This window comes from Macaca nemestrina, chromosome 15, assembly GCF_043159975.1.
Source record: "Macaca nemestrina isolate mMacNem1 chromosome 15, mMacNem.hap1, whole genome shotgun sequence".
In the NCBI taxonomy this organism is placed as follows: domain Eukaryota; kingdom Metazoa; phylum Chordata; class Mammalia; order Primates; family Cercopithecidae; genus Macaca; species Macaca nemestrina.
Window position 1 is genome coordinate 101,480,578 of NC_092139.1, and position 23,468 is coordinate 101,504,045.

The 23,468-nt window shown below is 46.0% G+C and overlaps 1 protein-coding gene across 5 annotated transcripts in view; it reads right to left on the bottom strand.

The window, feature by feature from the left end:
- LOC105493993 (LARGE xylosyl- and glucuronyltransferase 1) overlaps positions 1–23,468 on the bottom strand; it is a 634,501-nt gene that overhangs the window by 554,666 nt on the left and 56,367 nt on the right. For 2 of the 5 annotated variants that reach the window (XM_011762032.3, XM_071080484.1), the window contains exon 2: positions 14,242–14,304. The exons of the other annotated variants lie outside the window; for them this stretch is intronic. The gene's annotated coding sequence lies outside the window, so the exon portion shown is untranslated. The remainder of the gene's footprint in view (positions 1–14,241; positions 14,305–23,468) is intronic. 5 annotated transcript variants of the gene reach the window in all.

Here is a 23,468-nt window from a genome sequence, read left to right on the forward strand (position 1 = left end):
TAGAAAGTTTGTTCAATTCAACACGGTTACTGTTATCGAAATCAAAATCCCTTTATAGTTCTAAATGGTTCCTCACCATCTGGAAAGTCAGAACACTGTACTCAAAAGAAAAAGGAAAAGGCTTTTTGACCTATTTTTGTCTCTACATGGACGTAAAGCACCGAATCCTATTTATTAAGTGCCTTCGACGCATGCTACTGCTCTGGCGATTTGCAACTCGAAAATGACACTTATTATTCAGCTAGAGATTAGAATCTCAAGCAGTAGGGCATTTTTTAATAAAAAATAAAATTAAAAATAGATTTGCCATTGTCTGTTTAATAAAACTAGTAGCTCTGCTGGCTTAGAGGGGAAATAACATATTTCTTGGGATTTTTGTATATTCATCTAAGCAGTGCTAAAAAAAAAAAAGTTACTAATATTCATATCTTGAGCAACTGTACATTGCTTCTAACTATACATTCAATCTCTCTGGCACATCCACTGTGGTCCTAAGCAGCCAGTGCAGGCTCTTCTACCAAAACAAAGCAAACCCCTCTGAAACCTGACGTGTGCAGGTGTCAAAAAACACCAGGTGCAGCTTGACAGATGTGAGCCAAATAAGGAAATATTCAGCCCAGCACTGCCCAACAGAACTTTCAGTCATGATGTATGTTTTCTACATCTGTGCTCTAAAATATGGTGGCTGCTAGCTGCATGTGGTTATTGAGACTAAGGAACTATATTTTTAATTTTATTTCATTTCAACTCATTTAAAGTAGCCACATGCCGCTAATGGCTGCTGACCGGGAGGGCAGCTGGGATGTTACCCTTGAGAATTTCCCCAGCATTTTACCTGTTGCTCTCTCTCACTCACATTTCCCATTCTAACACACACACACACACACACACACACACACACACACACACACACAAACACCTACAGTTCTCCAAACAAGGCATCTGTTTTCTTCCTCTGGGGTCCTGTCTATGTTGTTCATGTGACCTTGGATTTCCATACTCCTAGCCTTGCTGGTAGACATTCCTTTTCATCCTCACAACCCAACCCAGGCTTTATCTCTTCTGTGAAGCTGTCCTTGATTTTCCGTTCTATCTTCCCTGCTTGTGAATGGGTGAACTCTGCTTCCCCACTGCCCCGTGCATGTGAACGTCTCTGTGGCTATGTTCATTATACTGCAATGGGTCGGGAGCATGTCCCTTCCAGACTGGAAGGCAGAGAGGGTGGCTGTAAGAATGAGCACTTTGGGCCGGGCACGGTGGTTCACGCCTGTAATCTCAGCACTTTGGGAGGCTGAGGCGAGTGGATGACATGAGGTCAGGAGTTCAAGACCAGCCTGGCCAACATGGTGAAACCCCGCATCTACTAAAAACACAAAAATCAGCCCGTTGTGGTGGCATGTGCCTGTAATCCCAGCTACTTGGGAGGCTAAGACAGGAGAATCGGCTTGAACCCTGGAGGCGGAGCTTGCAGTGAGCTGAGATTGCGCCACGGCACTTCAGCCTGAGCAACAGAGCAAGACTCCGTCTTTTTAAAAAAAAAAAAAAAAAAAAAAAAAAAGCACTTTGGAGATGGCTGCCTAGCATTAAATCCTGTCTCCAACACTTACTACTGCCTCTAAGATCTCATGCAAGTTAGATGATCTCTCCAAGCCTTGGTGTCCCATCTGTAAAATGGGGTTATTGATGATAACCCTTCGTGATAGCTGTTGCAAAGATTAAGTAAATGCCCAAACATAAGCACAACATTTGCCTGGGTAACTGGCAAAGAGCAAAAATGTCATAACATTAATCTCTTATGTATTGTTTTTCATTATATTATTAGACTGTGCACTTTTAAGTATAGACTAGATCTTAGCCATCCCCGAAACCCAGGAGCACAGCACACAGTGGGTACTCATTAAAAATTAAAATGACTAATGATGCCTCCAGTGGATGGATGCCAGCCCTGAACTCAATTCTAAGTATTCCCCATAATGCTAAAGGGCCTTGCTCTAAAGGTCAAACGAGGAAACTAAAAAGATGTCTCAGCCAGGCTCAGTGGCTCATGCCTGTAATCACAGCACTTTGAGAGGCCGAGGTGGGTGGATCACTTGAGGTCAGGAGTTCGAGACCAGCCTGGCCAACATGGTGAAGCCCCTTCTCTACTAAAAATACAAAAAATTAGCCGGGCATGGTGGCGCACACCTGTAATCCCAGCTACTCCGGAAGCTGAGGCATGAGAATCGCCTGACCCCAGGAGACGGAGTTTGCAGTAACCTGAGATCGCGCCACTGCACTCTAGCCTGAGGGACAGGGCAAGACTCCCTCTCAGTAAATAAATAAATAAATAAATGATTGAAAATTAAAGAGGTCTCAACAGAGGAAAAGTAGTGAGCATGCAGGAAGATCCAAAATGCATATGGGGGTTTATTCACAAACTGCACTTAAACCCTCTAGTGGGACACCACCGTCCTCCCCAGAGGTCCCACCCCTGCCCCAAGCCCTCTCTGTACCCACAACCTGGCCAAACCGCTACTAAAATGTTACTGATGAAAACAAGCCTTATCGTGCAGGTTTGAATGCAGTAAAAGAAGTTTAAAGGCCGCTGGTCTAACAAGGCCATAAGAGAATATATGTACAATTCAGTTCCCACAGTCTGTTCCCGGCGTCCTTCCTCCCACTTCTAGTTTACTCATCTCCTTTCTTTCCTAGGAGGCCAAGCGGGGTTGGGGGGGGGGATCACCTGAGGTCAGCAGTTCGAGACCAGGCTACCCAACATGGTAAAACCCCGTCTCTACTAAAAATACAAAAAATTAGGTGGGTGTGGTGGCGGGAACCTGTAATCCCAGCTACTCAGGAGGCTGAGGCAGGAGAATCACTTGAACCGGGGAGGCGGAGGTTGCAGTGAGCTGAGATGGCACCACTGCACTCCGCCTGGGTGACAAAAGCAAAACTCCATCCAAAAAAAAAAAAAAAAAAAAAAGAAACAACAAAAAAATGGAAACCCTCCAATTTACAGACAACACTTGTAACCCTAGATTCTAACTGTGCTCCACAGTGTCCCCAACCCTGAAAGACAGGATACCTCTTGAGACCCTCCAAGGTTTCTTGGTTTTATTGAGGGCAAATAAACATGAGCAGCAGATGAAACAAGCACTAAAAATGATTAAGTGTTCAACGTACAGGTTTTCTAGCCCAGGAAGAGTCCCAGTGAGACTGTTTGTTTCCCAAATTCAATGTCTTCCTCCTGCTACAATGCTCCCTGGCACAGGGAGTTTAGTAAAAGAGCAAGCTGGGAGCTGGGAGCATGCAGTAAGTGCATCTCCAATGGGGCTTTCCTTTCGGTGCTTTGAACGCAGAAAGTCATTTCCATTTCAGCACAGCTCCCACTTAGGAGGATCAGGCAGCACTGGAGGCCTGCATGCAGGTGACCTATCTTCCTTGGGGCCCCTGTGCAAGAGGTCTACAGGGTAATGACTGGGGACTGGTGTGACTGAAGAGTGTAAGAACAGCTGCCATGCGGTCTGAGGATCGGCAATTTGCCTGCTGTGCGAACTTGGGTATTATCACCTCCCCTCTGCGTGCTTTGGTTGCCTTGTTTATAAAACAAGAGTGTGGTTTCCAAACTTTTTTTTTTTTTTTTTTTTTTTTTTTTGAGACAGAGTTTGGTTCTTCTTGCCCAGGCTGGAGTGCAATGGCGCAATCTCGGCTCACTGCAACCTCCGCTCACTGCAACCTCCACCTCCCGGGCTCAGTGATTCTCCTGCCTCAGCCTCCTGAGTGGCTGGGATTACAGGCATGCGCCACCACGCCCGGCTAATGTTGTATTTTTAATAGAGATGGGGTTTCTCCATGTTGGTTAGGCTGGTCTTGAACTCCTGACCTCGTGATCCATCCACCTCGGTCTCCCAAAGTACTGGGATTACAGACGTGAGCCACCACACCTGGCCCCAAACTTTTCTTTCTGTAAATAACAAGCCCCCTTTTTGTCCCCAACAAAATATTCTGGGAAACACAAAGATCTAAAATGTACAGGTGACGCATCTGTGACTGAAGTGTATTTACAGGATTCTGAAGTCCCACTGACCTGAGTCTCTCTCCCTTACCTCCCCCGCCCTCAGGAAACCCAGAATCCTAGAAGTTCATGGAATGATGTTAGGGAACTACATCCTCCTTTGAGCATCACATCAAGTTGAAAAATTCCAGGATGTTACTTATAATGGATCTTATTTATTTTTATTTTTTGAGACATAGTTTCACTCTTGTTGCCCAGGCTGCAGTGCAATGGCACGATCTCGGCTCACCACAACCTCTGCCTCCCGGGTTCAGGCGGTTCTCCTGCCTCAGTCATCCTGAGTAGCTGAGATTACAGGCACGCGCCACCACGCCCGGCTAATGTACTTTTAGTAGAGACGGGGTTTCTCCATGTTGGTCAGGCTGGTCTCAAACTCCCGATCTCAGATCATCTACCCGCCTCAGCCTCCCAAAGTGCTGGGATTACAAGCGTGAGTCACTGCACCCGGCCTATAACGGACCTTATAATGCCTATCTTTAGGAAATGGCTAAGAAACAGACTAAATCATTATTTCCTTTAACATTTGTATTATGAGAAATGTTAAAAACATTAAAAAAAAAGAGAGTCCCTATATATCTGTGACCCGGTATCTGTAATTATCAAGTCATGATCATTACAGTCTTGTCTCCTCTCTATCCTACTCATTCCCATGACTCCCTCTCCCCCAACCCCGCGATTACTTTCAAGCAAATCCCCAATATACTATCATCTTGGTCCTAATGGTTTCAAAATCTTTATTTTTAAATCTCAATTTCATTACCACGCTAAGAAAAGAACATTCATTCCTTAACTTCATCTAACATCCACAAGCCACCGGCACCATCAAATTTTCCCCCTTACAATTGCCTTGATGAAGAACAGGGTTGTTTTTCTACAGAGTTCTCTGCTGTCTGAATTTTCATGACAGTGTCTCTGTCATCTAACCTGTGTCTCTGCCCTCCGTGTATTTCCTGTGACTTCCTAGCTAGATGGAGGGTCCTGATCAGATCCAAGTCATCAGATCGAGAGGCACATGACATCTGGTTGTTTCTTTGGTGATGCTGGCAACCACACATTAAAACACTGACTTCATTAGACTGATTATTTTACAGCATCTCACCTATCTTCCGAAATGTTTCACGCATACACAAATATAGAACATCTAGATATTCACAGTTTTACCCAAACTGCATTCAACTACCATTGTTCTGAAACTTTTCATTTAATGACACGGGAGTAATAGTTTAAAAAAAAAAAATCGGAATTCCGTAAGATATGCTTCACATGGTAACAATATTGAGTACAGTTGAGATTCTAACAATTCAGAAGACATTTATTCAGAATAGTGCTTTATACATAGAAGGTGAATAATAAGTTGTTGCTGAATAAATAGCCAGTCCCATTAAATCCAGTCCACTTCTAAGCAGTGGTATACTGTGAACTGATCTGTACAAGGACGCCACCCGAGGTACTTACTAGGCAACAGACTCAAGTCTTCTAAAACTCCCCAAACATCTTTCTTCTCTCATTGTAAACCAGAAAAAGTCAAACAGTTCCTGGTTTTCACCATTTCTTACTTTGTGTTGTTTTTGAAACAACTGCCTAAAAACCCAGCATGGCTCCATCTTGTTACTGCCTTAACTCACCCATTCATGCTTTCTCCTCCCTCCAAATAGCTTAAGTATAAGCCATAGCCCCTGATCAAAAATCAAACTGGTAATTTCTGCCACCCCCACTCATGCTAACTGGTGGTTACAAAAAAAAAAGAAACTGACAGCCTGTTTCAACGTTGCCAGAGTCTGAGGGACCCCAAAATGATCAATGTCACCATTTTGCTTCATGACTAGGAGCTTACTGTGCGAAAAGCAGCAACTCCCTATAGTCAATTAATAGTTCCGTGAAAGAAGCCAGAGACATGAGCAATCAAAACTAAATCAGGCAGCACATTTTTTTTGAGTCCTCCGTATTTTTTTTTTTCTAGAATGCTGCTGTGAAAGCTCAGAATATAAACAAGTCGTTGCTTATTAGGAAAAGACTAGTTGAAAATCTTTCGCCCAGCACATCTCAGCCACCGCAATAGTTTTTCTCACCAACACGCTTACATCTCAAGGACTCAGTGAGTGAGAATGAAAACAAGGTGGTGGATAAGTGGTTTTTAAACCAGGCTCATGGGCCCTAGGGGTAAGAAAGGGCAGGCACTGAGACTTTTTGGCCAGCACCTCTATTTCTCTCTCCACCCCCAGCCCTGCACCCCCACAGGCCACTGAATGACTCAGACTAAAAGTCATTCCCTCCAGCACCCACAGTAACCTGTCCCCGCAACAGGAGCCCACCCCAGCCTGACTCAAATTCTGCCTTACTCAGGAAGGGAAGGAGGGCTCTTCCTGAAGCCACATTGTGACAAAGATGCCCCAGGCTCCTTGCACACTGCCAGACACTGGACCCAAAAACCCCAGTGGTTTCACCAAAGACAAGCCTATTATTCCCCAACTAAAGACCCCTCATTCTGAATAAACCAGTATTCAGTTAATTACTCAAGACAAGTCCCTTCAATGGATCCCAGAGGGCCTCTGAGGCAGAGAGAGGGACCTGGGACCAGGTCCTTCATCTATCCCTAACTAGTACTGGGCAAATCACTTGCCTGAGATGCCTCTTCTGGTCCGTAGACTGGAGGACCATATTCACTACCTCCTAAAGCTCTTAAAGAACCGAAAAGGCTAATTGTGGAATAAAGGCAAATTCTTTCTCCTCCACCCCAGCTTGTCCCGCTTCACTCCCTCCTGCCTCATTGTTCTTCATGGGTTTATACCCCCTATTTCATCTGCACTCAGTCCTGGAGAACAGTTCTTGGCCTGTCCACTCAGCAGACACCTTCTCTGTCACAGGGACTGTGTAGAGAAAGAAAAGCAGGATAATCCTCTCTGTTCTTGCACCATTTCTGGTCTAGGAATGATAGTGTGTCATCAGTCTCATGAATAGGCAATGCTTTTGCCTCCCAGAGTCACCCCAGGACAAGACGCTGCATCAAAAGAAACCTGTCCCCTCAACTCCAGGTCCAGCAGACACACAGGCCCACTTCACAGAACATCTCAACCACCTGGGTGTCCTTAGCAAGCTCATGTCGTTTTTACATCAATCAGTCCCTCTCCACTCCGCCTCCCAACACCTCACCATCTTCACCATAACGTCAACAGTATCCACGTATCTCAGAGGATATTAATTCCAAGGGGCCCGGGCAGGAGCTCCGGTCTACCGAAAAAAACTCAAATGAGGATTACATCCTTCAAACGAGGGATGGGATATATTATTAACAGGCACTCCTTACTCAAAACCTACCGGGTACTAGATGCCAGGCTATGAGTTTTCAACATATTAATCTCTTTAGTTTTTTGTTTGTTTGTTTTTGAGACAGGGTCTCACTCTGTTGCCCAGGCTGGAGTGCAATGGTGCAATCTTGGCTCATTGCAACCTCCGCCTCCCAGGTTCAAGCAATTCTCCTGCCTCAGCCTTCCAAGAAGCTGGGATTACAGATGAGCACCACCATGCCCAGCTAATTTTTTTTTATTTTAAACAGAGACGGGGTTTCACCATATTGGCCAGGCTGGTCTCAAACTCCTGACCTCAGGCGATCTACCCGCCTCTGCTTCCCAAAGTACTGGGATTACAGGTGTGAGCCACTGCGCCCAGCCTCCTTTTGTTCTTATTACAACACTAAGGCATAGGTACAGCTGTTATCCCAATTTTCCATACAAGGAAGTACAAAGGGACAGAGAGATTAAAGAAGGAGCCCAGGGTCAGATGGATGTTAGCGGGTAGAGGTGCAATGAGAGACCAGATAATCTGGTTCTGTAGCTTCAGGGCCTTTTTCACAGAAAAGTAAAAGGAGGACCATACCTCTGTTGCGGAAACTGCCAGCGACCACAACCACTCATATTTTAAACCCATCAGGAGAAAAGTCCTATTCACTGTCTGGACTAATGATCAGAAGATCTCGGGCCTCACCCAGGACCTACCACCAGCAGCAGCAATAACATGGCCTTCAAACAGGGATTTCACTTCTTCTAACCCCTATTTTCCCATCTAAAAGATGAGCGTCCTAGATAATAGTTCTCATATCCCAGGATTATCTGCAAGGAAACCAGGGAGCAGAGTCTTAAGTCTTCCACCCTGAGGTCAGAAGGACCTAGTTCAATTCTGTGCTGTGAGGCCAGCTGACTGGTGACTGTGGGTGGGTAATTTAACCTCTATGTTTCCACTTCCTCATTTGCAAAGAAGGATAACAATGAATTTATTTCAAGTACTAAATGAAGCAACACCCACAAATGCTGAATTCAGTGTCCAGCATATAACAAACACCTAATAAATGACAGACAGTCATATTATTAATATTACCATGATTATTATCAAGATCTGAAATTCCACAGAAGGAAATCTTCCCCTCTTTAATACGGTAGACTTTATAACCTTATTTGGAAGGATAATCTGGCTAACACATTTTCCCATTTAAATCCTTGAACAACCAAGTCTGACTCAGAGTGGAGGGGGATAGGGCAGAGGGTGTAAAGGTAGCAGCTGGATCCTAGGCCCTTCATCTGATGGGGCAAGGGTTTTGCTGGCTCCTTTCTCTAATTCTATCCCTGCCTCTCTCTTATGCCCCTCCCACCACACTCATGCTCCCAAGACCCTGTAAGTAACCTAACCGGTCTTAAAAAAAATACACCACCAAAGCAAGACTATAGCTGCTGAATGATAATGACAAGGTTCCTATGGCAACCCTCATCTCTAAAGTTTGGATGGTGGAAGACAGAGAGGGATCATTTAGCAACTAGCTTATGGGTGAAACACCTTGAAACTGTGTGTTTTTTGATTCTCTCCACAATTAGAGCCAGGCCTTATACTTTTCCAGCACAGGATACTTTATAAGGTGTTTCACACAAATTAACTACTATGTGAGATAAGGAGGAGAGATGATGGACCCTGTTTTTTACAAATGAAAAACCTAACTACTGGAGTTGTTAAGAGCTCATATGCAGTAAATCCAGGAGAAGACCTTGGGTGTCTAGACTCCTAAACAAGCGATTTACTCAAGACCCACTATCTCTTCCAGCCCTACCCACCTTCCCCTCTCTACCACCCCAGACTTCTAGGCTTTCTCCTTCTCTCAACTTACTCACTTCGAGGCACACTTACCCAACCTTTGCATTTCCGCCTTCTGTCACATCCTGCGGTTTCCACAATTATCAAGTGACTCAGCTCTCCAATTAAGCTGTGTACGAGTCTATTCAATACCATTCAGCTGTAAAATAACCTACACATTTCTACAGTGATGCCTATGACAAGGTTTTATTCACCAAGCGACTGTGCCACCGGCCCCAGTTAAAGACTACCAGGAACATACCTGGAGTCAAACAAAGTTGGGTTTATTGGTTGACTGCAACAAGGTGGACACGATGCCAGGCAGAATTTCAGATATCTTAGCAAGAGGACGTCAGGAGGAGCTCATTATACAATTTGGACTGTGTTCAGTGATTTAGGGGTAGGCTCAGGGAAACATAGTTTTGCTCTGAATTGGGTGCTGTCAACAGAGCAGAAATTTTATGATGACGTAGCTTCCTAATTTTTATCTAAGAGGCAGGAGGAACAGAATGAGGCTAAAGCCACAATCGGTAAAGAAACATTCATGTGAGCTGAGACTGGGGAATGTTTGGTCATTTCTGTGCCTCGCAGGGATCTTGCTTTTATCTGTGCTCCATGTTGATGATTGCGCGGTCTTGTTTTTGCCTTGTTCTATCACCAATATAGAGTAGCTCCATCCTATGTCCATATTCTGCGAAACTCTTTATGCTCAAGAAAAGAACACACAAGGGCCGTAGCTATTAGAGCCAGGCCGGCTCTAAGCAAATAGCAGCAGAAGGAACTATTCTTTCTAATTTTCTCGACAACTTGTCCCACAAGTCACAATACCTGTTTGTGGTATTTACTTTGTACTTTTTAAAAATAAGACTCATGATGGAGAAGGCTGATAAGAGCCGACCATGAAAGGTCAGCCCCGGAGCTACAAAAAGGGGCCTCTGAGCTGAGAAACTGAAACAGATGCTCCCAGATCAATTTTTTTTTCCCTACCATCAACTGCTGAAGTAATTAATAGTCACTTTTATTTCAGAATTTGTTTTATAGTTAACAAAGCTTCCTGAGCAGCCCTTCATGGTCTCAAGGTGGTCTGGGCACAAGATCGATAACGATTTCACTCCTTAATTAGGTTACATTCCAGTAAAGGTAACATTTCTTTTTTGTTTATAAAAATAAACACAATAAATTTTAAAAAGCATACAGTCTGTTAGAAAGTGGTAAGTATTATGAAGGCTGGGCGCGGTGGCTCACGCTTGTAATCCCAGCACCTTCGGAGGCCGAGGCGGGCAGATTGCCTGAGCTCAGGAGTTCAGGACCAGCCTAGCCTGAGCAACACAGTGAAACCCCATCTATAATTAAAAAAAAAAAAAAAAAAAAAATTAGCCAGGTGTGGTGGCATATGCCTATAGTCCCAGCTACTTGGGAGGCTGAGGCAGGAGAATGGCTTGAACCCGGGAGGCGGAGGTTACAGTGAGCCAAGATTGCACCACTGCACTCCAGCCTGGGCAACAGAGCGAGACTCCGTCTCCAAAAAAAAAAAGAAAGTGGTAAGTGCTATAGTGCTATGAAAATATAGAAAAAGCAGAACAGGGTAAAGAGGGTTGGGAATGCCAGGCGAGGGTCACAGTGATCAGTGAGGCAACCAGGCAAGCCCTCCACCATGTGAAATTTAAACATGAGAAGTCTTGATGGAAATGAAGAGGGGGGCCCAAACAAAGCCACCAAAGAGAAATTTATCCAAGGAGAAATTAATCCAAAGGGAAATCAGCACCATTGTCTCATTTCAGATATGCGACAACTGAGAACTAGAGAGGTCTAGGAATTTGCCCGAGAACACACAATTTGCGAGCAGAACCAGATGGAACGTGGGTCTCCAAATTCCCTGCCACAAGCTTCCTTCCCTATAATGAACAGGATATAAGAGCATTCTGTATAGGATCAAATCCAGAAGTAACTCCAGAATCACAGGCAGAAAGAGCCTCTGTTTTCCAAGCACACACAGGTTTACAATACCTGTGTGTATCCACGCCAACCTGCAAAGTGTTAACTACCAAAAGATCCTAAGAGGCCCAACCTTTAGCCTCATTCAAAATAGGGGAAGAGGAGGAGGCTGTGAACATTTAAGTCCCTTGTTCAACATTTAGACGGCAAAAGGCAGGGTTTATTTTCAAACCCCAGCTGCATAATTTCATAGCTCTATTATGCAAAACACCACACACCAGTATGATGTTCACAGATACATGTGGCCTACAGAACCCTTAATAATACCTACTTCACATAGAGTTGTGAGGTTTAAATAAGTATGCCCACATATGCCGAAGATAGCAAGGATATGAAAAAATGCCAGTTCCTTTCCCACATGTGCTGAGTTGGAAACAGCTTGGTGCCAGAGCACGTCCACAAGGACAGGGACTGCCTGTTGTGCCGTCTGCTGTATCCTCAGAACCTGCCTTGGGGCAGGCAGTAAATAGTCACTGAATGGATGGAAAATAGAAGGATGCAAGTTCTTCCTTCTGCTCTTTGTTCTCAGTACTCTAGGGATCCCCGAGAACACCTCTCAGTTCAGCTGTGGACAAGAAGCAGCAAATGTGAAAGCGAAACCGCTCTCAGCAGGTCCTAACCGAGTCCCTACTGGGCAGGCTCGTGGCCAGCCAGATGCCCAGACCGGCCATACCAGACAGTCCTTGTAGAGGCTGAACAAGCTAAACTGCCTCTTGTGGATTAAGAAATCTACCAAAGCACTCTAGAATGGATTCCAAGATCCATTTGCATCGAAAACATGAAATCAAATGAGGATCACATGCAAGGAGCTGGCATATCACAAAGTCAGAGTTGATCAATGCAATTATAAATGCACTTAAGGGATAAAAAAAAGAAAAACAAAGGACCTTGCCCTGGGTATGAAGAGAAGCCATGAAGGGCTACTCAGCAGGCTTTGTTAAATACATAAAACAAATTCTAAAATAAAAGTGACTATTAATTACTTCGGCAGTTGATGGCAGAAAAAAAAATCTTGATCGTGGAGGATCGGTTTCAGTTTCTCAGCTCAGAGACCCCCTTTTTATAGCTCCAGGCTGAGCTTTCACCATCAGCTCACATCAGCCTTCTCCATCATGAGTCTTATTTTTTAAAAAGTACGAAGTAAATCCCCCAGTGTTCTCATCAAGCTCCCTTACTTACTTGAAGGGTAACCTTCATAGAAAAGAGGCCACTTGATAAATTCCAAGGCAAGTAAAAATAAAACATAATGGAAAAGATAGTCTCATCATCATAGCTAATTACAAAGGAAGAGTACATCACTTTTTTCTCCCCAAGTGTCTCCAGTTTATTAAAAAAAAAAAAAAGGACCAATTTAACAAAGCCATTCTGTGTTACTGATCTGAAGAGAAACAGAAGGAATCTTGGGAGATGCACTTGTGATTTATAAAACCAAAGAGTTAGCTGTTGAAACAGTTATTCATAAATGTATTGCTGACATACGTAAATATATATGATATGCCAACTGGATGCAAGAGCCCGGCGAAGGTGCTGTGGGGTGTCATTGCTGTATCAACCGAGGCAGTGCCCTCCACAAGCTTATGGCTGACTGCAGCATTACAAAACCCCAGAGGCAGGACCACGGGGCACTCAGCAGAGAGAAAGAGAGCACTTTCCAGCTCAGAAGGCCCGGGGAGTCGTTCTGGAGAAGGTGCCATTTAAAGGGGGTCTTGAAGAATGGGTGGGAGGTAGAGAGGTGGGGTGGGAAACTGTCAGAACCCTAACCATTGGCTAGACACTCCGTGTGCCCCCAACCTGCCCAACCCAGAAAGGATCGGGCGAGAGAACTCAGAGGCTAGAGGGTCCATCACGCCTCACCAGGGCTGTGTAGCACAATCCCCAGGACCCATGTTTCAGAACCCACGTGCCACCCTCCAGCCAAGATGGCAGGAATCAGAATTTCAGGGGTGGGGCTTGGTCCTGTGCTTCGGGGAAAGGCCCCCAGGAATTTCTGATGAGCAGCCCTCTCCCGCCAGGAACCACAGATTAACATCAGTATCTTAGTTTTCAAAACTGGGCAAATGAAACTCAGAGTGGAGGTTCCTTACTCCTTCATCATCATTCTGATGAATATGGAGTGAATACCAACCTCAGGATACAAAAATTAAGAAAGCCCATACCTGCCCCTCATTACACGTTTTTTGCTCATTGAGTCCTTACAGCAAACCACAAAGGACTACTGTCATCTCTTCACATGTCCCCTTTTTATTAAGACAACGAAACTGAAACTTAAAAGGTTAAGAGAACTAGCACAATAAATGATGGAGTCGGGATCAAGTCTTGGCATCCTGAGACGCACCCCTCACTTCAGTGCTGCTTACCGGAGGCTTCCTGGGCACCCAGCGCTACGCTGGCACCTGGGTGATGACCATGCACAAAAAAATGGCCTCTGACCTCAGTGGGAATAGGGGATTCAGGGGACAGCAGAAGAGAGCTGTCCAAGAGCCAAACTTCCACTGAAAAGATTCCAAAATGTTTCATGTGCAGAATCCAACCAGAGTGCTGAACTGTGGCCATCCCCGGACCAGTTCTCAGGGGGCCATCCTCCTCTGGAAATGTCCTCCACCCAGACAGTCACACGCCTCTCCATGGAAGAGGGTCGGAACCATTCTTGACAGAACAAGCTGGGTGGGAGGGTGGTGGGTCTAAGCAGCCACTTCCCCCTCAGAGCCTCGGTGAGGTCCATATGAAGAGGCTGAAATGAAGCCGCAAGACGCAGCTCCTAGGAGTGATAAACAGATCTACTGATCATCAGTCAAGAGAGGAAGACACAGGGGAAATCCCACCAGAACTGGGAATTAGATCCCGTTTCCAGATCCCTCTGAGGCAGCCACTGTGTCTTCTTTGGTGGAAGAACCAGATTACAGCCCTAAACTTAGAGGCGGACAACACCAAGCCCTAGGCTGGTGCTTCTACTTTTAGCCGTGTGAGCCAAGCGAGGTAGCTTACTTCAGCACAGATTGCCCAGCTGAAAAACAGCAACTTGCAAAGGTTTCCATGAGGATTTAATAAAACGGCTTTGAAAACGCTACACATCTTACCTGGCTCACGACAGGTGCTCTACAAACGGCTGATGGATCTGAATCTGTTTCTTAATGTAGGTTCTGAAAAATAGACAAGGCCTCTTTAAGGTCAGATGAACCTGTCATTATCCTTTTTTGTCTCCCCTTTGCTCCCTAATTTTTGTTTTTCCAAGAGCAAGCAGAAAAAGCTAAAATAACTTTTTTTTTCTTTTTCTTTTTTTGAGACAGAGTCTCGCTCTATTGCCCAGGCTGGAATACAGCAGCGTGATCTCAGTTCACTGCAACCCCTGCCGTCTGAATTCAAGTGATTCTTGTGCCTCAGCCTCCCCAGTAGCTGGGATTACAGGCTCAGCTAATTTGTGTATTTTTAGTAGAGACGAGGTTTTACCACGTTGGCCAGACTGGTCTCGGACTCCTGGGCTCAAGGGATCCGCCCTTCTCAGCCTCCCAAAGTGATAACAGGGGTGAACCACCGCACCCGGCCTAAAATAACATCTTTGAAGGGAAGGTTCATGGGGCAGACAGACTAGAGGCTCTTTTATTCTAAGCTGGAAGCCAAAAGAAACAGACTCTCCTCAAGGGCAGGAGAAAAAAAATCCATTGTGAGCTTTTGATACCCAGACAGCTGGGAAGCCCCAAAAGGCAAGAATTCAATAAATACTCCCACTGGACATGCAACTGCAAGAAATGACGCAATCAGAAAAAGGCCAAGTTAAACTACATGTTCACTTGCAGTAAGTTTTCTTTTTTTTTTTTTTTTGAGACGGAGTCTTGCTCTGTCGCCCAGGCCGGAGTGCAGTGGCCGGATCTCAGCTCACTGCAAGCTCCGCCTCCCGGGTTTACGCCATTCTCCTGCCTCAGCCTCTCGAGTAGCTGGGACTACAGGCGCCCGCCACCTCGCCCGGCTAGTTTTTTGTATTTTTAGTAGAGACGGGGTTTCACCATGTTAGCCAGGATGGTCTCGATCTCCTGACCTTGTGATCCGCCCATCTCGGCCTCCCAAAGTGCTGGGATTACAGGCTTGAGCCACCGCGCCCGGCCCACTTGCAGTAAGTTTTCAAGGAAACATACTAACAAAACACTTACTGAAATATTTCTTATAGTTGTTTATCGGTAAACGTTAGTAATTAGTAATTAATGCTCTCCTACATAAACAAAATGCCTATTTTAAATAGAAAACGGTAATCGAGTGCATCAGAGAGAATCTCTGGCCTATCACACAAGAGATCTCGCCTTTGACACCATAAACCGTATTACTGCACACCCAGGGCAGCTACCTGCTTAAGACCTGGGCTTGAGAAAAAATGACTCGCCTCCAGGAAACAACAGATGCTGGAGAGGAAGTGGAGAAACAGGAACATTTTTACACTGTTGGCAGGAGTGTAAATTAGTTCAACCATTGTGGAAGACTGTGTGGCGATTCCTCAAGGATCTAGAACCAGAAATACCATTTGACCCAGCCATTCCATTACTGAGTATATACCCAAAAGATTATAAATTATTCTACTATAAAGACACATGCACACGTATGTTTATTGTGGCACTATTCACAATAGCAAAGACTTGGAACCAATCCAAATGCCAATGATAGACTGGATAAAGAACATGTGGCACATATACACCACGGAATACTACGCAGCCATAAAAAAGGATGAGTTCATGTCTTTTGCAGGGACATGGGTGAAGCTGGAAACCATCATTCTCAGCAAACTAACACAAGAACAGAAAACCAAACACTGCATCTTCTCACTCATAGGTGGGAGCTGAACATCACACACCGGGCTCTGTCGAGGGGTGGCGGACTAGGGGAGGGATACCATTAGGACAAATACCTAAGGTAGACGACAGGTTGATGGGTGCAGCAAACCGCCACAGCACATGTATACCTGTGTAACAAAACTGCACATTCTCCACATGTATCCCAGAACTTAAAGTATAATTTAAAAAAAAATGACTAGCCTCAAGGGAGCTCACCTTACAAATGCAAACCTAGATCATGATAATAATGTTGTATCACTGTACTTCCTAATTTCAGAATGACATCTCATCATAGTCATTTTTAAAACATGGAAACAAACACACGAGTTTTGGAAGAAGATTCAGCAGATGAAGAAGTGACACTGGGAAAACAATGGGCACCCAACAGATAGAAACGAAAAGCCTTTGTCTCACATTGTGGCCTCTGGCGGTATAAACTGGGTCCCCACCAGGCTTCTGGAAGAAGTGCCGTCTGAGCAGTGACTCAGAAAAAAAAAAGGGAGTTTTCAATGAGCCCAAAGCAGTTTCAGGCTTAACAAAGGCCATATTAGTATAAAATTTGTCTCAACTCCTAAAGCTGGAGGATCCTTGGAAGTAAAAAGCAGTCAGAAATCGGGTATCAAACAGAGACCAGGGGGCTTAAATCCAGGTGTGTTTTCTTGGTCTTGAGTGATTAACGAAATCAACAAAATGTAGCCAGGAGCTGGAAGCAATCCATTATGACATGTAAGATTCATCAAGGACGCGTCCAGCAACAGGTAAATGGGCAAACCGATGTGATATGTGGCAAATACATACAGTAGAAGGAAATATCATCACACGCTACACCACGTGATACGAACTTTGCAGACCTCATGCTAAGTGAAATACGCCAGTCACAAAAGGACAAATGCTGCGTGACTCCACTCATATAAGGTACCTGGAGGACACAAACCCATAGAGAATGCTGCTTGCCAGGGGCTGGGAGGAGGGGAGAATAAGGAGTTCTTGTTCAAAGGATGCACAATTTCAGTTCTGCAAGATCCAAACAGTTCTGGAGATTGGCTGCAAAACAATCTGAAGATACTTAACACTACTGAACTGTCCACCCCAAAATATTTAAGATGGTCAATCTTATGTGTATTTTACAATTAAAATATTTTAAGTTTTTTGTTAAATTAAAAATTTTTTTTTTTTTTTTTTGTACAGACAGGGTCTCACTATGTTGCCCAGACTGGTGTTGAACTCCTGGACTCAAGTGAGCCTCCTGCTTCGGCCTCCCAAAGTGTTAGGATTACAGGTGTGAGCCACGACGCCTGGCCTTTTTTGAATTTTTTAAGTCAAGAAGCTGATACTTAACCCCAGGGCTTGAAATAAGACTTAAATAAAATAATGTACACAATCCCGCCATAGCACCTGGCATACCATAGATGTTCAAATAAACATTTGTTTCTCCCACTGCCTTTGTTTTCCGATTAAGAAATAAAGTTGTGGCCAGAGAAGTTAAATGCCTGGAGGGGCAATCGTAGTGGTTCGGAACTCCAGGGTCACAGTGTCCTGGCTCCACACTGGATTCTCTACTCAGCAGCAAGTGTGGCCTCGGGAAAGTGACCTAGCCTCTCTGACACTCAGCGTCCTGAGCTGTGAAGGTGGTGTGATCAGCACCTCAGAGGGCGTTCTTCTGAGGATGGGCATGCAACGGTGATCAGGAGAATGCCTGGCCCACACAAACATGACTTCAGCGCTCACCAGGGCAACGTGGGGGCAAGACCAACACGTGCAAACTACCAGGCCACCACCCTGACCCTCCTGGGCTAGTCCTCAACTCCAGCTGCCCACAACAACTAGAATGGTGCAACTGCCTGCAAGCAGGAGCCAGCACGGGGAACACTGTGGGCCCGGCCAGCCTGAGGCCTCTCTGATAACCCAGTGCACTGCCACCACAGCCACGACCTTAGCCCGCACATCCACGCACCCTCAGCAAGGTCCTTGGAGGGTGAAGCCTGCACTCCTGCCCAGTGCAATCCTGGGCACTGTCGCTAGAGAGATTTCATCCCTGAATCTCAGGGTGGGCAAGGATCCCTTAGGCTGAGAGTGGGTAAGGAAGCAGCATCGCCCAGGCAGCCTCTGCCTCGAATACCTCTCTTCTTCCTCCTTTTCTTCCACTCCCCTTATTCCCATCTGTGTGGCGAGGAAAAGGTCAGTAAGCACAGCTCCATCTTGGTATTCTCCCCAAAGCTCCACATTAAAGGAAAACTGACATCTGTGAGGAGATAACAGCTAACTCGTTTTTCCCTCCGTTAACTTGGTGGCCGAGTGCAGCCACCACCTGGGCTAAGCAAGCCAGCCTTTGCTAACACCCACTCTGCAAGAGGACCAAGCACTGCAACTCGGCTAGCTGTTTCTCACTCCCACTCCTCACCCACCTACACACACACACACACACACACACACGCACGCACGCACGCACACACCCTTAGCCTACAATTAACAGCAACAACAAGAAATCACGACAGCGAATGGTAGCATATTGCCATAGAACAAGCCATGGAATTTGCACAAGATCCCTCGGACAAGCAATTAACCTCACTAAGCCTCAGGCTCCTCACCCACAGAATGGCCATGCAGACAAGCCTGGCCTCTCCATGTTGCCATGAAGATCCTTGACTGTCAAATCTGAAGAACTCTCCCACGCAGCATTTGGTGCCACTCCTCAGTCCTGCCCCCCAGAACTTCAAGCCAGCCCCAGGAGCTCCTGCACCAGCAAATAAATGTTTTCACTGGGATGATGCAACTCACCTCTGCTCACCGCCCTTCAGTCAGAATGAGCCTCATGGCCCTAGAAAGGGGCAGGGAAGGGGGCCATTCCTGTGTCCTCAGTAGAAGAGAAGTGGATTTTGGGAACCAGACGTTTCCTTTTTTTCTTTTTTGAGACAAGGTCTCACTCTGTCACCCAGGCTGGAGCAGCATGATCTCGGCTCACTGCAACCTCCACCTCCTGGGTTCAAGCAATTCTCATGCCTCAGCCTCCCGAGTAGCTGGGATTACAGGCACGTGCCACCATGCCCAGCTCATTTTGTTTTTTTTTTTTTTTAGTAGAGAGAGGGTCTCACCATGTTGGTCAGGCTGGTCTCAAACTACTGACTCTCTCAAATGATCCACCTGCCTCAGCTTCCCAAAGTGCTGGGATTACAGGCGTGAGCCACCGCGCCCGGCGGGAACCAGACGTTTCTAACGCGGACACATCCTCTGTCCTCGAGAGCTCATGGCAAGTGGTGAAGACAAGCTACACAAACCCCTGGGAAGAAAACATCACGGAAAAGCCTGCCAAAGATCCTGTAAGCTGCCACGGGAGCAAAGGAAGACTCTATTCACCCCACCTGGGAGCCCGCAACAGAGGTGTGTATGTCATCAGGGAAGGCTTCCTGGGGGAGGTTACAGCTGAACATCTTGAACAATACAGGCGATCTTCTCACGAAAGAGGATTGACGGCAGTCACTGAGCAGAGAGGCTCCTGGCCTTGAACAACACTGCAATCTCGTCTTTTCCGGTGTTGAGGCCTGGGCTCCTTCTTAACTGTATCATAAACCCACTCCGAGTGGGTGTACCTGACCCTGTGACCGCCAGGGCAGAATCACCAGGAACACAGGACGCAGAGGGCCAGCCGGACACCTGGGTCCCAGGGGAAACGGTGTGGGGACACAGAGGCCAGACAGGCCTCGGTTCCAATCCCAGCTCTGTCACGTGTCCTCGTGGGCCACTATGACGTTAGTTTGTGGGCTTGGTGTTATAAAACATAAGCTCTTTTTGTGAAAGCTGTGTTTTCATTGACCCAACAAATCTATTAACAAAAAAGGGGCAGTCCATGGTCAAAATTGCTACCAGATGTAAAAACAGTCACAACAATATTGATGATTGATGTTTCTACTACACGTATATATTAGTATCTATCAGAGGTAGCACGCACTGAGTCCTCGCTAAGGGCCTGGCCAATTTCTAGTCTATTATTATTATTGTTGTTATTATTATGCTCTTTCACAGATGAGAAAATTGAGGCACAGAAGTCAATTAAGCTGCCCAAAAGCATAGGAATGTGTTGCAGAAAGCGGTTTGCCTCCATACTGAGCCTCAGCAGGGAACTCACCATTCCCACTTCTCACACAGCACCGTGGCAGACAGGAACACAGGAGCCAACAGTTTAGGGTTCAAGTCTCAGCTCTGCCACTCAGTCACTCTTTGATCTCAGGCGTGTCACCTCTGCAAGCCTCACTTCCCCCATTTCTGAAATGGAGGTTAATCCAACCTCATCAGGTAATTAAGGCAAAGCACTCACCACAGAGAAGCGCTCAATAATGCTGTCGTCTTTATTTCCTTTAGCAGTCAAGACGGTGGGGTCCCTGCCCTCTCAGCTTGCCCAACAGTCTTCTGTCTCAGGGGAAGGGCCAGGGGATAGCTGACAATGCCATCCCCATTTCTAGAAGACCTTATAAGCTCAGATAAACTTTATTAGAAATATAAAGGAGAAGCCGGGCCCGGTGGCTCACACCTACAATCCCAACACTTTGGGAGCCGGAGGCGGGCGGATCACAAGGTCAGGAGTTCGAGACCACCCTGACCAACACGGTGAAAACCTCATCTCTACTGGAAAAAAAAAAAAAAAATGCAAAAATTAGCCGGGTGTGGTGGCGCACACCTGTAATCCCAGTTACTCAGGAGGCTGAGGCAGGAGAATCACTTGAACCCAGGAGGCGGAGGTTGCAGTGAGCCAAGATTGTGCCATTGCACTCCAGCCTGAATGACAGAGTGAGACTCTAGCTAAAGAAAAAAAGAAAAAAAAAAGAGAGAAATGAGAGGAGATAGGAGTACTTTCATTTTCAAAAAATTGAAAATCGTGGTTCCTGAACTGGAAGACACTAAAAGTAACCCAGAGTTTTGAGGAGGCCAATATCTGGGGCATGCTCCCACTGGACTGCAGTTTCACTAGAAGGCAAAGTCATTCTGCAACATCCCACATCTGTTAATCTGGCCTAACTAAGGCCTCCCATGTTTCCAGGTGAACGTGAGGCATATGGAGCTATGACAAGCATCACGGAACTTCCATCTCCAGTGAGGTGTGCAGTTCCCCTTTCTTCTTCCATTGCCTGGCAATGGTTTGTACAGAACCTACCAGGGAAGTAAAGTCTTGACCTGACAGAGACAGGACGAAGTTGGGAGGCAGGGAAGGTCAAGAAGACCCTTCAGACCACTGAGGACTATTAAGGTTCCTTGCAGGTTTAAGGGGCTCCCAATTACTTCAATAATTCTGGAGCCCCCATCAATGCCTACCATGGAGCCGGGACCCAGTGAAGACATGGAGGCCCCTATGTTCAGGAAGGTTATTTACAATAAAAATGCAATAAAGTGCTACGCTGATATAAATAAATAGCCCAAAGCACAATACAGATACTAAGCACATACACGATAAAGACAAGAAGGGAAGTAAAGAAACCAATGCTGGCTTCGTGTTGCTGGGGAAAGCTACATAGGCAAGGTGCAGGTGGCCCTAGAGTGGAGAGCGCCTAAGTGTTCTTCCTTTACTTTTTTCAAAAATGCGTACTTCTGTACGTTTTACCAGGCAAGACTGTAAGCTCCTTGAGGGTAGGGATGGTGCCCTGTTTACCACACTATCCCCAATACCATGCATAGAATAGAGACTCAAATGCTGGACTGATGAATGGATGAACGGATAGATGGGCAGATGAACAGTCAGCGCACAGTAGCAGAAGACACGTAGATTTAAGTGGCCAAAGCCCACAGAACAGGGCTTTCCCCAGAGGCCCATGGCCACATTTTCCCTGTTCCTACTTTCAGAATCTACAGCACTCTTAGCCTGCAGTCCCTGGATTTCACAATCACCGCCTATATTTGGACTGCGCTCCTGATGTGGCCTCATCCTGCAGGCCTCTCTCACTCACTCTCTCACATGTCTCGCTCGATCACCTTTAACCCACTTCTGCTCCTGACCCAGACCCCTGGCCCACCCCCAAGTTGGTTCGCAGTTTCTGAAAGAGCCACAGCTGTGGGTCAGGCCCAGCCCAGCAGACAGCACACGTTTGGATGCACAGTTATCATAAAGTGCTGCTGACCTCTACTGTGGAACAGAATTCAGTGACCTCTGCTTCCACATCTGTGCAGGACAAGCTCCCTCTGCTTTTGCTCCATAGCCCCAAGTCTAGCACAAGAACCTACTCCCCTTCAGCCATCTTCAAGAAGGGAAGACACAGCTGGGAGCTGTAAAATGTCACTGTACCCACAAGCTGCAACCGTGTGTTCCCTCCAGCAAGACTGCAGATAATTTCAGCTGGACCTTCTCTTCTTCTCACTCTGACCTCGAGGTAGATTTTCTTTCATTTGTTTGTTTTCACCACAGAACATCCTGGTAGGGAATATTGGCGTCTTTTTCTTTTCAAAGTGACACTGACACAACTCCACTTTGTGCAAATAAATATTTTCAACCTAAATGAGTCATTTGGTTGGAACAGTGAGTTCGCAAGCTTGTGTATAGGTTGACCTCTTTACCAAGAAGGGTGGCGGGCAGCACTGTGTTTAGGGCTGACAAATATTATGAACAATGAGATCTTTTCCATGGTGATATCCACTGCTGTACGCGGGGAAAATAAGCAGAAAAATAGGGTGAGAGTTTAAAACTCTGGGCCAGGCAGAATTCATCCTCGGGGAGAATCCAGCTACACTAGTACCTTGCTATAAGATCTTGAGAGTAGAAGGAGGTATTTGACTTCTGACTCTTGTTAATTCATTTGTGGTCGTCAGGATTAACTTGAAGCATTTACTACACGTAAAACATCTGAAAAATACTCAGTATATAGTAAGCATTCAATGTTAGCTGTTTTTTGTTGTTTTTTGTTTTTTGAGACAGGGTCTCGCTCTGTCATCCAGGCTGGAGTCCAGTGGCATGATCTGAGTTCACTGCAACCTCTGCCTCCCAGGCTCAAGCAATCCCCCCATCTCAGCCTCCCAAGTAGCTGGGACTACAGATGAACACCACCATGCCCAGCTAATTTTTGTAATTTTAGTAGAGATAGGGTTTTGCCATGTTGCCCAGGCTGGTCTCCAACTCCTGGGTTCAAGCAATCCTCCTGCCTCAGCCTCCAGCCTCAGCTCTGGGTGGGCCCAGAGTTAACTACTCCATGGATGTGGCTAACTCAGCTGTTGCCAGGTGACACTCATAAATGATCATAAAACAGTCTGCCTCAGCCTCCCAAAGTGCTGGGATTATAGGTACGAGCCACTGCACCCAGCCTGTTATTGTTCTTTAGAGACAGCATATAGGGGGCTGTGCTGCCCAGTATGGGAGTCACTACTCACATATGGCTATTTAGATTTCATGAAAATTAAACAAAATTAAAAATTCAGCGCCTCAGTTGCACTAGCCACCCTTTCAAGTACTCAGTAACTACCCACGTCTAGTGGTGACTACATCGGACAGCGCAGATGGGGAGCAGTTCCGT